This window comes from Passer domesticus, chromosome 7, assembly GCF_036417665.1.
Source record: "Passer domesticus isolate bPasDom1 chromosome 7, bPasDom1.hap1, whole genome shotgun sequence".
NCBI classification, from domain to species: domain Eukaryota; kingdom Metazoa; phylum Chordata; class Aves; order Passeriformes; family Passeridae; genus Passer; species Passer domesticus.
The window spans coordinates 54,401,357-54,414,076 of NC_087480.1; the positions used below are offsets into that span (position 1 = coordinate 54,401,357).

The 12,720-nt window shown below is 45.3% G+C and overlaps 1 long non-coding RNA gene across 5 annotated transcripts in view; it reads left to right on the forward strand.

Annotated features, from left to right (window-relative positions):
• Positions 1-12,720, forward strand: part of LOC135305301 (uncharacterized) — a 219,057-nt gene that overhangs the window by 1,953 nt on the left and 204,384 nt on the right. Inside the window, exon 3 of one of the 5 annotated variants that reach the window (XR_010366516.1) lies at positions 9,540-9,797. The exons of the other annotated variants lie outside the window; for them this stretch is intronic. This is a non-coding gene — a long non-coding RNA (uncharacterized LOC135305301). Of the gene's footprint in view, positions 1-9,539; positions 9,798-12,720 lie in introns of those variants that run through there. 5 annotated transcript variants of the gene reach the window in all.

The following is a 12,720-nucleotide window of genomic DNA, read 5'->3' on the forward strand; positions in this document are numbered from 1 at the left end:
TTAGGGCAACTTTGCCCATTTCTGATGAATAGCGATCCTCTTCTAGATTTGGGGACTGAGATGTGACATGGATGGCAGTTACTCTGATTGTTTCTTACTGTCAAAGGGAAGGTTAAAAAGTTGATTTGATATGTGTTTTGTAAACAGAATCTGATGGGAATGTGGAATTTTTTTATTTTTGCTGAAATGTTCTTTTGTTTCACTACATTGTGAGGACTTTTAAGAGCAATCTTTGGAAGCCTTCTGAAGATAAGGGGCTAGATGTATTTGTGTTTCAGCTGTCCCATGTGGTAGTGCAGCCTGGTGTGATGGGAGAGGGTCACTGCAGAATCTGAGGTTCCATGATGAACAAACCGAGTCACATGTTTGAGTCTGATTTGCTTGCAAAGATCCAGAGTAGCAGAAGAAGCATTTCACAGGATGTGAGCCTGCTTTTGAAGTCTCATTTTTCCAGTTTTTCATATCCAAACATGCTGCTTTAGGACAAGTGGATGATTTGCTACAAGTGTTCCCTGTGGGATGGTGAGTGAGCAGTGAAGGGGATCAGGTGTAGCTGGGAGTGTAACCAAATACCAGTCCAACAAACCAGGTCTTTTGGCTCTGTGAAACCATGTTAAACTTATTTCTTTTCCTCTTGAGAAAAGATGTTTGCAGCATGTGGGATTTCTGGGAATTCTTCCTGGGTTAAACCACAAGCAGAGCAGAAGCTGTGCTCATCTAATGTGCCTGTCCATGCAGCTCCACCCAGAGCCTTCACAGGGTGCTCCCAGCATGTGAAACCAAGCCCTGGGATTCAGCAGTCTAATTGTGGTCTAATGTCACAACAACAAAATCAGTTTCAAACTGAAGCTGCTAAAAGATGTAAAGAATAAATCTGCTCCTCCTGTTAGCTTCATGTTCTGCTGAGATATCCTGGAATATCCTCACTCTGTTTATCAGAGTCTCTGGACAAGGCACTGGGCATTTTTTTTTATAAGGAGTGAAGATGCATCAGTGGGACTGAAGCAGACCTGGAAGAAATTTGGGAATGATAAGGTTTCTGTTTGGTTTATTTTTGTTTGTTTTGGTTTTCCCCTGGGTGACTTGTCTCCTTGAATGATGGTCAAGTCTGTTCAACTTTATATTGAGTTTTTGGATAGTTTTGGGTGTCATTTAACTCTGTATAATATATAAAATAGGTATTTATATGTTAGTAGGTTTCATATAGTACAGAGACAGTAATCCTAACAAATCCGTTTTCTGTCAGTTAGTAAGCAAAATACAGACTAAAATCCTCACTGATTTGGGGAAAAAAATCCTCCAGATATTTCTTGACCCTGCTTTATGTCCTGGTGTTTGTTACCAGTCATTGGCACAATCCAAGATCTTCATTACAACAGCTGAAACCAGAGTCTCTGAAATGTGGAGTGGTATGTTTGACCTGGTGTTAATTGTACTTGTCAGTGGTCTTTAAGTGGCAGAGTGAGGGCAGATGTGTTATAGATAGCTTTCCTGAACCAAGATTCGGCAGCAGAACAGGATGTGGCTTTCACAAAGGGAATCCCTGTATTTGGCAAGACCAGCTTCAGATCCGGGAAACCAGCACCCACAAAAATGGACAATACTGGGGCTTGCTTGGATGCTGGGAGGCAGCAGCAGATCAGGTATTGTGGGGGCTGGGGAAGCAGCACCAACCTGAGGCACTTGGCTTGGAAGTAGGAAAGCTGAGATGATGCCTTGTTCTGAGGCAGGATGTCTTCTGCTGGGAATGGGGTCAGCTGCCTCACAAACTCTTGACCTGCTCTCTCTGACATGTGAGCTCCAGGTTGTATCCTGGAAATGTGCAGCTTCACCAGCAAGGCTGTTTCTGATATTTTTTCTGAAATGCAAGAAAATTCTGCTGTAACAAAGGAAAATAAGGCTTTTATGAGCAATGAATCCAATGCAATCATGGTTGCAGCCTTTACTCTCATGAGGTTTTTTCCAAAATGCATTCACCTTTCCCTGGTCTCCTAATGATTCTCTGGGCAGCAGTGTGCACGAGATTCACCTGGTTCTGAGCTCTTTGTGGGGTTTATGTGATCGTACTTCTGTGTTTGTTGGACAGTTGAACAGTTTTTTCTTCCTTTGTCTTGATGGACATAAACTAGACTTTCTTTATTTTTCTCCCTTTTTCTGCCTCCTTCCCACCCCAATCACAGCATATTTATTTAAGTTCAGTAAACTCTGATGAAGGGGTATAAAAAGTGGGAGAATGGCTTTGACCTTTTTTACAGGGTTCGAGAACTCAACAATCAGTGCACCAGTATTTTGGAGTTAGGTCTTGAGGTTAAGAGAAGAAAGTTAAATATTCTCATCTCAGAAAGATGAAATTAATATTACTGTGTCAGTTTGTGGACTGCTATTACCAGGAGTAAACGGTATTATTAATCTACTTTGGGAGTGTGTGAATAAAACCAGCACCTGATTGCTAGAACTATATTCAAAGTAGAATTCAAGCATGTTCCTATTTTATTTAAATAGTGAGGAGCAAGCTGCACAGAGAAATCTGGAAATTACTGGGCTCAATGCTCAGGTAATTGAGTTAAATTCTGTTCTAGCTGTTACCTTGGAGGGTCTTGCCTGCCCCTCCACATCTCTGAAATGAAGCACAGAAACCAGAGGACTTTGCAGAAATGTGTGGAGCAGGTTCCTGTAGTGGCTGGTCTATTAATCTGCTTGCATTAGCAACCCAAAACCAGAGATCAGGGGAATTACAGGGCTTCATTCAGGGCTGTTCCTGTCTGGAAAAAGTGAATTTGTTCTTGTGGGGACAAATCCCAGCTCATGTAGGAGGGTCTCTCACTGTTGGAGCCAAGCTGGGTGAGAAGCTGGCTGCAGTGAGGGGTACAGTTTGCTTGAGTTTCCTTTTAGATTCCTTGTCAAGGTTTTGCCTTCATTCTGGAGTCTCTTCACATATTTTACAAGTTAATAATAAAGCTTGTAAGAAGAGGTGTATTGGGAGAAGGAACATGCTGTACAAGCCTGGGTCTTGTATTATTTCTGACTCTTCTGTGGTCCCATGGCAACTGCAACTGCTGGCCAACAGATAGGACTCTGTGGCTGCTCCAGTGTCACAGAATGAGCTGGGCCTTTCATCTTGCTTGTCTTGGGTTTCAGGGGAGTAGATGTTTACCCTCTGTTTGCTCTGCACCCCATGTATAACTTGAAGTTCCCCTAAATGCCTTGTGACCACAAGTTTTTCCTGAAAAATGGAATAGGACACCTTTTTGGCTGCCTTTAAACCATGGAAATTTTGCTGAGATTTTTCTGTGAAAAAGGAACAATACAATCTCAACATAGAAGTTAATTATAGCAATGGAAATTTTCCTTAAAGACTTTCTGATGTGAGGCTGGTATTGCTTTTCAGCAGGATAGAACGCTCAGAAATGCCACTTCTAATGAAAAATGCTTTAGTGGCAAATATTTTCCACAGTGCAATGGTTATTCTTGGGTTTGTCTGAAGCACATTGAACCTCTGTATTTCTTTGTGGAGTTGCATAACATGGTTTGGCTCTGCCTCTTCACTCTTGCTCAAGTGCAGTGCTGGTCTAGGTGAGGTGGGTGCCAGAGAAGTCATGGGAGCTGAATATGGTAATGTTGTGCTCAGGCTGTGTTTTGTGTTGAGCTTCTGTATGGACTAAAACAGTTCTGAGCCTTGGAATCAGGAATATTTGCTTCTGCTACCTTGGCCCCTCTGAAATAATTTTCCTTATTCTCATCTCTGTCTTAAACTCCATCTGGATTGAGCTACTCCTGATATACCTGAGTTTAAATAGGTGATAATTCTCCCAAGAATTGATCCTCTAGGCTGGTTGCCAGGGAAAGACTGCCTTGGATGTAAGCAACAGGTCTTGTCTTACACAGATACAAACCTAAAGCAGGGTTCTGGCAACAGAACACTTTTTTTTCCCCTCTGCAATGATGATTTTATTGACAGAGGGCAGAAATTTTCATACAGCTGAGGTATCCCATCTGCTCTTATCCTGTTCAATCTCTGAACAGTACTTAATTTTCTGGAAACTTGCTGATTTCCCTCTCTTTTCTGGAAATCTCTGCAGCTATGAGTAAGGAAGGTTTATGCTGCCTTGGGAGGTGTGAAGCAAGTGGCCAGCATGGGACATGGTATCAGGTTGCCACTGGAACTAATAAAAGGACTGATAATCTTGTCATGTTTTTGAATACTCGGGCAACTTCTATGCCCTTAATACAGAGGGGAGGAGGGGAAGGGAATGAAGAAGGGGCTGGCCATAAGTGAGTTCACCTGTTAAATAAAAGAACTCCAGGGTTTTGTAGGTCGCTATGATGCTCTCTTTAGGATGTCCTGGTACAGTGGGAATTTAGAAGCTGTGGCCAGAGCTGGCACAACTCCAGCACTGTGCTGTGCCTGGCAGGCACCTGCCTTTGCTACACTAGAGGTGGGGATGTGGTGAGATTCTTCCACTGGGTGCCATGATGATTGTAAGTGCAAGTGGGGTCAAAGGGGGTTAGATAAGTGATGAAGGAGAAGCTCAGCAGTGGCTGTTGATCATGCAAATCTTCACTGCACAGGAGATTGTTCAGAAAAATTCTGCACTCAGATGGAGCTTTGCCCTGTAGTGCTGGGGTATCTGAAGTCTAGGTTCCGCTATAGCACTGAGGCAGCCCCTTTTTGGCAAAGCTGAGACCTCATGACAAGGGTGGGTTTTGGTTCACAGCTAAGTCTCGCATGTCTGCGTCTCCTGGAAGGCCTCTAGATGTGCTCTAGGTGTGTCTAGGATCACTGTAGTGGCCCTGAGCAAGGCTGTTGAGAGCCATCCTCTTCCTTATGAGCATCTTAGTGGCTGGACATGTGTGTGAGTGACCTGGGGTTTGGATGGCCTGTGGCTTCTACTTCCAATACTTCTACTTCCAATACAACCCTTCCATGTTAACTAGTCTTGGATCCAAAATAAATGTTAAGCCCTCGAACCAGAGCTCAGCATTTTTCAGACCACAGCACAAAATCTGGGCCCTGTTTGCTTTTCTTTTCTGGGCCCTATGAATCTGGTGTGGCAGCATGCTCTGAGGGAACCTTTCACTTCTGGAGGGTGAGGATGGAGAGCACAGGCTTCAGTCCCTCCTGGCTCTGCAGGTGAGGAGTCTGTCACCAAGTGCCTGTGCAGAGCCTGGGCTGCCTCTTTCTGCTGAGCTTTGAGGGGAAAAAAAGGAGTTTATCCGTGCCTGAAGAATTGTGTCAAGCTTCTGCAGGAACAAATTAAGGGTGAATCCACCAGTTGGAGGCCTGTTGTGGCAGAGGCTTCTGTTTACTGCCTGAAAAGTTATAGACTCAGCAACATGAGTTATGGAGCCTTCTCTAGCACCCATAAATCTTGGAGGAGAATCAGAGTCTTCAACCATGTACCCACCCAGGCTAATACCATTTCTTGCAGCTGGAATTAATCATGGCATTAGGCAAACAACGGGGGTTCATTAGGACCAAAGGTGACTTTAATTTAATTGAAATATAACTTGGCAAGTAAAGAGGCGATCCAGTTCACAACACCTAATGGGAGGTCTGGGTTATATATGGAAAAGTTAATGGCCGTAAAAATATCCAAACAACATATTTGTGCACGTGTTCCAGTAAAAGTCTGAGCCAACTACTTTTTAATGGTTTGGGTTTTCAGATGTATATATTCATGTTCTTAAAATAAGAATAAGACTATATGAGTGTGTACAGCGTAGAAATATGAGGTGGGTGAGGGCATGAGGGAGAGGAGCCTTATGGTCAGGACAGCATTGGTGAAAGCCACCTTCCTCCCTGTGCTGGAGAAGGCTTCTGGACATCTTCTGTCCCCAGAGGGTTTGTCTGTGTCATGGATGTTACAGGCTTGTTCTCAGAGGCTGAGGAGTAAAGGTCCTTACGTGTTTGTTGGGGTGTTTTGGGTAAAGGCGCCATACAAATGTACCCAAAAATGGGTGTTTGGAGTTTTTGGCAGTTTCATGTATTTGGATTCCATACGACTGCATGAGCCCAAGAAATAAATTAAAATCCCTTAAATAATGATATTGGCATTCTCTTGTGAATGACCACCCACATCCCCCAAAATAATCATATTTAAATACCAGTTAAATCAGCCTGTAAATCAGTGTGACAACACAGGTCTTTTAACCTTCCCTCCCTCCTGTATAACAGGTCCTCCCATTTCTGCATACACACAGCCTCATAAACTGACTCCTACATAAAATATTATTTATATTTTATTAGGTAAATATATGACAGTATGCACACATCGGTGGGCTGTGACTTCATAGGACCAGCCTGCAGATTTTGTACTATGTGGCTTTATACCTACTTTATTCCCCAGGCTGTTTTCATAGAGAAGGGGCCATCTATATTTTCATGGGCATGAAATCTGTATATCCAGCAATGAACGCGAATCTCTACTTTGGAATGGGCCATTGGAAATAAAACTATATACCCACAGATTTTTTTTTTTTTAATCCCCATCTCACTGGTGTTTTTCTTTCCCCTCAATTGCTCATGAAAGAACTCATCTGATGGGCCATGATGGAATATTGTCTTGTAGTTGATTTCTCCTGAGCTGGCCAGTGCTGGTAGTGTGATGCCAGCATTGTGGAAGCTTGTGAGGTGCTTGATTCTTCAGTGCTTGGGTTGAGAACTACAGAAGCATTAAGGCTGGAAAAGACCCTTCAAGGCTGTAGAGTCCAACCTTTAACATAACACTGCTAGGTTCACCACTAAGCCGTGTCCCTAAGCACCACCTGAACATCTTTGTGCTCTTTGAACACTTCCAGGAGCCGTGATTCCACCACTTCCCTGGGCAGCCTGTCTTTATGCTTGACCCCCCTTCCAGTGAAGATTTTTTTGCCAATATCCAGTAGGTGAAAGTAAAGAGTCTTAGATGATGGTGGGTTAGATGTGACTAAGGAAAGAATATTTATACATTGAAAGAGAAAAAAAAAAAAAGTGTGTGTGGGGAGAACAGAGGACAGAGAAATAAAAGGGTCATGTAGGAGGTTTTACCTCAGTGTTATCACTTTGGGCAGGTCACTTGGGATGCTTCCATGCTGGAAGGGACTCAAGGAGGCACTTGGAGAGCACACAGGCAGGCGCCGGGTAGGAAAAGAATCCATCTCTTGATGGCTCGGCTGAGATTGCCATATGGTTTTGCTTAGATGGTGCCTCTTGGGGTTTGCTCTGTCTTTCGGTGGCCTGTGTGCCTGTTTCTCATTTCAGCAGTTTCTCTGATGGTTTTATCTCCACGTCCTTTGGGTTTTGGACTACTGGGGAAAAGACAGTCTTTTCACCAGCTGACTTGAGCCTTCAGCAGGGCTCACCTTGCAGTCAAGCTGGCTTCAAGCATTTCCTTTTCAGTAAAGCAGCTCTCTCAGAAGTTTTGTGAAATCTACAGTTTGTAAGCAGGAAAAGAAAACTGAGATAAAGTGACAAATGGGAAACTTGCTGCAGACAGGAGATGGTGGACTTCCAAGCCCCAAGGGGAAGAGAGGGAGTGAATGTTCATAGTGAACCCCTTTCATTCTTGCCACAGCAGATGAGAGATAGGCAGTCATTTCTGTGCTTATCTCTGGTTTTAGCACGGAAATGTGTCTGCCAGACACCTCCTCCCTGTGCTGGAGCTGTCTCCAAAGGGATCTCCCCAAAAGGGGGAGCTTTCAGCCCACCATATGGTGTGTCCCCCACTGGCTGGCCTGTTTCACTGTGCTGGAGACCCTGCTGGACAAAAAGTGTGTTCCTCACCTTGAGGTTACCCCTAAAACTTGCCCATCCTCTCTGGTATGGGGGAAATGAGGTATGAAAGCAGCCATGTTTCACCTTGAAAGCCATGGCTTGGCTCCTTCTTATCTCTGCCACCCCTTAAGACTTGGAAAATTTTTCCCCCAGAGGAGGTTACTTTTCTTCTATTACTGCAGGGAAACAGCAGCACAGGGAGGTGAACTGACTTTGAGGTCTCTGTAGGGTCCCACATGACAGCTCTTCCCACGCCTCCTCCTCCTGACATCTGTTAACATCCCTGTCTGTATGGTGCCTCAAAAGGCCAAAATGCCAAAAGAAGTGTGTTTATTTTGAACTGCTGATGGCATATTTGACCTTCCCCAGCACTTTTTGGCACCTGGTGTCCTGACTACCTTCACATGTGTGACCCTGCATCTGTGAAGCAACCTTAAAGGACTTGACTTCAGCTGTCAATCAGTGTGTGGCAGCCTGGTCCTGTCTCCTTTCCGGGCCTGGTGCTGCCCAAGTCAGCTCTGTCCTTTGTCCCTGTGCCAGCTGGTGCCTGACACAGCCCCCCTCTGCAGCACACTGACTCCATGCAGCCTCTGTGCCTGGGGCATGGCAGAGGGGTGACAGCAGAAGGACCTGTGCAAAACCTCTGTGATGGGTGTGTTTGCTCAGCACTGTGGTGGCCTGGTGCTGGTTTGCTGCCCTACAGCTTGGCCAAGAGGCCAGGGACAGTGAAAGTGAGCCAGTTGGTTGTTCTTAGACATTTCCTTGGGAAAAAATCTCGGCTGGTCTCAGCCCTGGTCTGCTCCACCAGAACTCCTTCCTGCTTTGCACTGGAGGTGTGGTTCCCCTTGCAGGCATTGCTCTGACTCCTGCAGCCTCCAGGGCTAAACCTCTGTGGTTTTTCCTGATCCACTGGGCCCATGAGGCTATGAGAGGCACCACAGCTCAGACAGGGATGGAGTGAGGAGTGGATTGAATGAGATGCTGAGCTGTCAAATGTACCCTGGCTCCTCCAGTGCTTCACCTTCAGCTTTCTGCACAAGGATGGCTGTGACTATTGTTGCAGGCTTGTTTCCATGCATATCTGGGGGCACTGAAGGGTGTTGGGCTCAAGCCTAAGCTCTTGCTCATATTCTGGGGGCTGAACGTGTCTGTCCTCATCCCCTTCTCACTCTCCAGCCTGGACTTGCTGCTCACTGAGCAAAGCCAGCAGTGAGGCTGAAAACCAAGGAGTTGATGGGGCTCAATTTGCTTTTCTGGGCTTCTGTGCAAAGTAGCATTTGTCAGAAGGTAAAGGAGGTAAACTAGTTCCTAATTAGTCTGCACAAAGGGTCTAATGCTATAAATGTGGAGTGAGCACTATAAATCCAGCTCTGAGCTGGCTGCACGGTAATTTCCCTGTATAGACAAGCCTCAAGTCACAATTCATTATGGCTCTGCTTCATAGACCCTCCGATGTTGTGCTTCCCCTTTGCTGAGGGCAGATTGTCAAGCTGTGACCCTGCCTTAGTTAATTAACCTTCAAATGGGATTTATTTTCCCTTAGTTACTTGTGCGTGCACACATTTGGTAATAATGACTGTCCGCTTTCCTCGCTCTCGCTAAAAGGGGAGCAAGTAATTTGTTACAGTGTTTTACCAGGGGTAAAAAAATAAAATTAAAAAAAAATCCAGGCCTCAACTTTCATGGAAAATTGATAGCTTTATGCCAGAAAGAGACAGTTCCATCACAGCCACTTCTTCAGCTGTCTGCAAATATTTGAAACCCTGAGATATTTAATGTTTTTCAGATGGCGATAAATCTGCAATAGTGTGGGCTCGCTCGAGCTTAGTGAGAGATGAAGTGAGATAGGAGAAAACACATGAGCCAGCACGGGAGAGGTATTGCTGCTCACACTTCTGCTGATGTCAGGACAGGTTTTCAGGACCTTCCAACATACCAGCTGGATTCTCTTCGCCAGGGAAAAAAATATACACAAATGTGAGCTTCCAGTTCATTTCCCATCCAGTTCTGAGCTAAAAGTTTGCTTTTCTTTGTCTTCTTCCCACTCCCCCCCCCTTTTTATTATTTTTGCAATCTGACATTAAAAATATGAACCTACAGCTGGGTAAGAAATGTTACTGGCTGAAAGCTTTTTTTTTTTTTTTTTTTTTTTTTTGCATCTGTCAAGCCTGAGCTATTGCTCAGGGTTTGTTTGTTTAACCTTTTGTTTGCTGTTCAGAACCTTGGTGGCAAGTTGCAGAATGTGATTTGGTTGCAGATGTGCTGGTGTCTTATGTTGGGTTTTTTAAGGAGGGAAGAATAGTCAGATCATCTCCATGTGCTTTGCTTGCAGCATTGTCTCTGCCTGGGATAAGCCTTGAATATCTTTCTCTGTTCCTCTGAAACACCTGATGTGCCTGGGTGCTGGTCTATAGGGAAGTGCATGGTCCAGGGGAAGGCTCTGGGATTGGCAGGGACCTTGAGGGCAGGAATGAGGTCTTATCTGTGGTACATCCATTAGGAATGAGTTCTGAGAAGGTACAGGAGAGGATTCTGCCTGGCTTTCAAGATGCTAGGGCTGTGCTTGTCTTACAAGCAGAGCAGAGTGATGACAAGCTGGGGAAATATGGTGAGGTGCAGATGCTTAACTGAGCAAATTGTCATCATCCTCCAGAATATGGATGGCAAGCTGCAGCAGAACCTGATAGAACTGGAGCAAGAGGCCCCCTGAACATTTTCTTATTTATTTTCCTTTGGAAGTATGGAGTAAAACAGTTATTGCAGAAAATGCTGCTTAATTTGTTGGGAGGAATCAAAGAGCAGGCTGGTTCTCCAGATGCCAGCACCTTTCACAGCAAGTGGGTGATGCCAGGGGGATTGTGTGTTCTGAACAGCCTGGAGTGGCAGAGGGACTGGGCTGGATTTCAGTTTGGGTTTCTTGCTTTCAGCCTGCCATGGCTAAATCAAATCCCCCCCACCGCAGCTGCGATTCACTGATGGGTTTTGTCCAAGTGTCTGTTCGTGGAGTTTTAAAGAGACAGAAACACCTCAGCAATTTGATTTTGGCAAACAGCTGTGAGCCAAGTGTGGAACAACAACAAAAAAAATCCCTGTAAAAATCAGGGAAAATGCCTGCAAATTTCCACACATTTCACAGAGGCGGTGTGGTCTCGGAGGCAGCAGGGTGGTCTGGATGTTTTAGCACTGGTGTAGAGAACAGGCGCTCCTGTGCTCAAATGCCAGCTCCACCACCCATGGGCCATTTCGCCTTGGCGAAGGCGCTTGACCTTTCCATGTCTTGCTTCCTCTCTTCTTCCCTTTCCCCCTTTTTTTACTTCAAAGATGAGAATTAGCGGCCCCAAATCTGGGTGGTGGCCAGCGTGGGCCTGGCACAGCCAGGGAAGGTGGGGCAAAGGTGGCTGTGTTCCCAGGTTTCAAGGGAGGCCAGGGGCTGGGGGTGTTCCAGGAATGAAGAGTGTCTCTGACCTCGATGGAGGCCCCGACCCTGCAGCACAGGCTGTTAGTGCTTAGCTGCCTCCCACCTCCCTGCTCTGCTCAGTATCCCAGGGAAGGGAAGAGGTTTTTCTAGCACCCGGGCAGCCTGGGTTTGGCAAACCAAAGTGAAGCCTCCACACCCTGCTTTTACATATTCATGCCTATCCAAAATGTTCCCTTCTGGGCTGGACTTTCCCAGGCTTCACCTCTGGTCTGTGAGCTCATGAATCATGGGGAAGGAAACTCTTTTGAAAAGGGTGAAATTATTTTGGGCACAGTTGCAGCAGCTAAAATGGCCTAAATGCTGTCTGCAAAGGTGGGAACAGTTGTGGAGAGGTGCAGGGGCTTGTTGGGCTATGAGTTTGGGAAAGGGAGATGAGAAAGCAACCCAGGCATCCTGGCTGTCCTCTTTCCTATGCAGTTGCCTCCCCTGCCTGTCTTCTTACTGACAATCCCAATTTCTCTGCTGTTGAATGAATGGAAAAGCTCCAATAGGAATTGATTCAGGCCCTAAATTTTGAGCTCTCTGAGGACATCCAGAGCCTACTGCCAAGTTCAGCAGAGCTTTTTAAAATGTGCATTTCAGTTACTTTTTCTTTTTTGCTTCTGGTGTTTCAAGAACAGGATTAGGGATTTGGGTGAAATAACCTAGGAGAAAGAAGAATAATTGGTAGCTCAGATGTGCCAAAGTTGAGGATAAGTTGAATATTTTTTTCTCCTGCTTGTTGTCCTGCTGGTGCTCATGGCACAAACCCTGCAGCTAAGAAGGACCTGCTGTGCTTAGGATTTTATCCCCTTTCTGCCAGTGAGCATCCCTGAGTGCTGTTGGCAGAGAGCTGCCAGGCCCCTGAACAATTGTAAATCAAACTGTCCCTCTAGGACAGCCTGAACTTGCATCCAGAGCTGCTTTTGGTATCCCTGAGTCCAAAGGATGTGAGGTGCTCTCTGTCCCTCCTCTCTTCTCCTGGGCTTACACCCACTGCAGTTACTGCAGAACAAGCAGGGTGTGTGGTGGAGGGAACACTGCTCTTTTGACTGAGACCATCTGAAGTGGAAACACCAGCATAATTTAAGGCTTCTGACTTTTTTAAACTTGTATTGGTTTGATTCTGGGCTTAACTTTCCCTTCTTCCATTATTCAGCGTAACAGGGACCTAGCCACAAGTCAGGCTGCCTTACTGCAGTGCTGGCTCCTGCCAACTCCCCTGAAAAGTGAATAACTGGAGAGCTACCTAGCAGAATAGTCAACTAATGCTCCATGTAGCTCTTTTGGAAAGAAATATTATTTGCTTTCCTAGATCCACCCAAATAATGTTGTTTGTTCTGCATAATTGGCTTAAAAAGAACTAACTGTGTATCATCTTAACCCTATGAAAATGTACCGTAAGTAACTATGGAAAGTTCTTGCCTGTTGGATTCAGAGTATGAGCTGCATGACTTGAATTTTAATCATGATCTTTGCTCAATAAAAGTGCCTTTTTCTCTGATGAGGA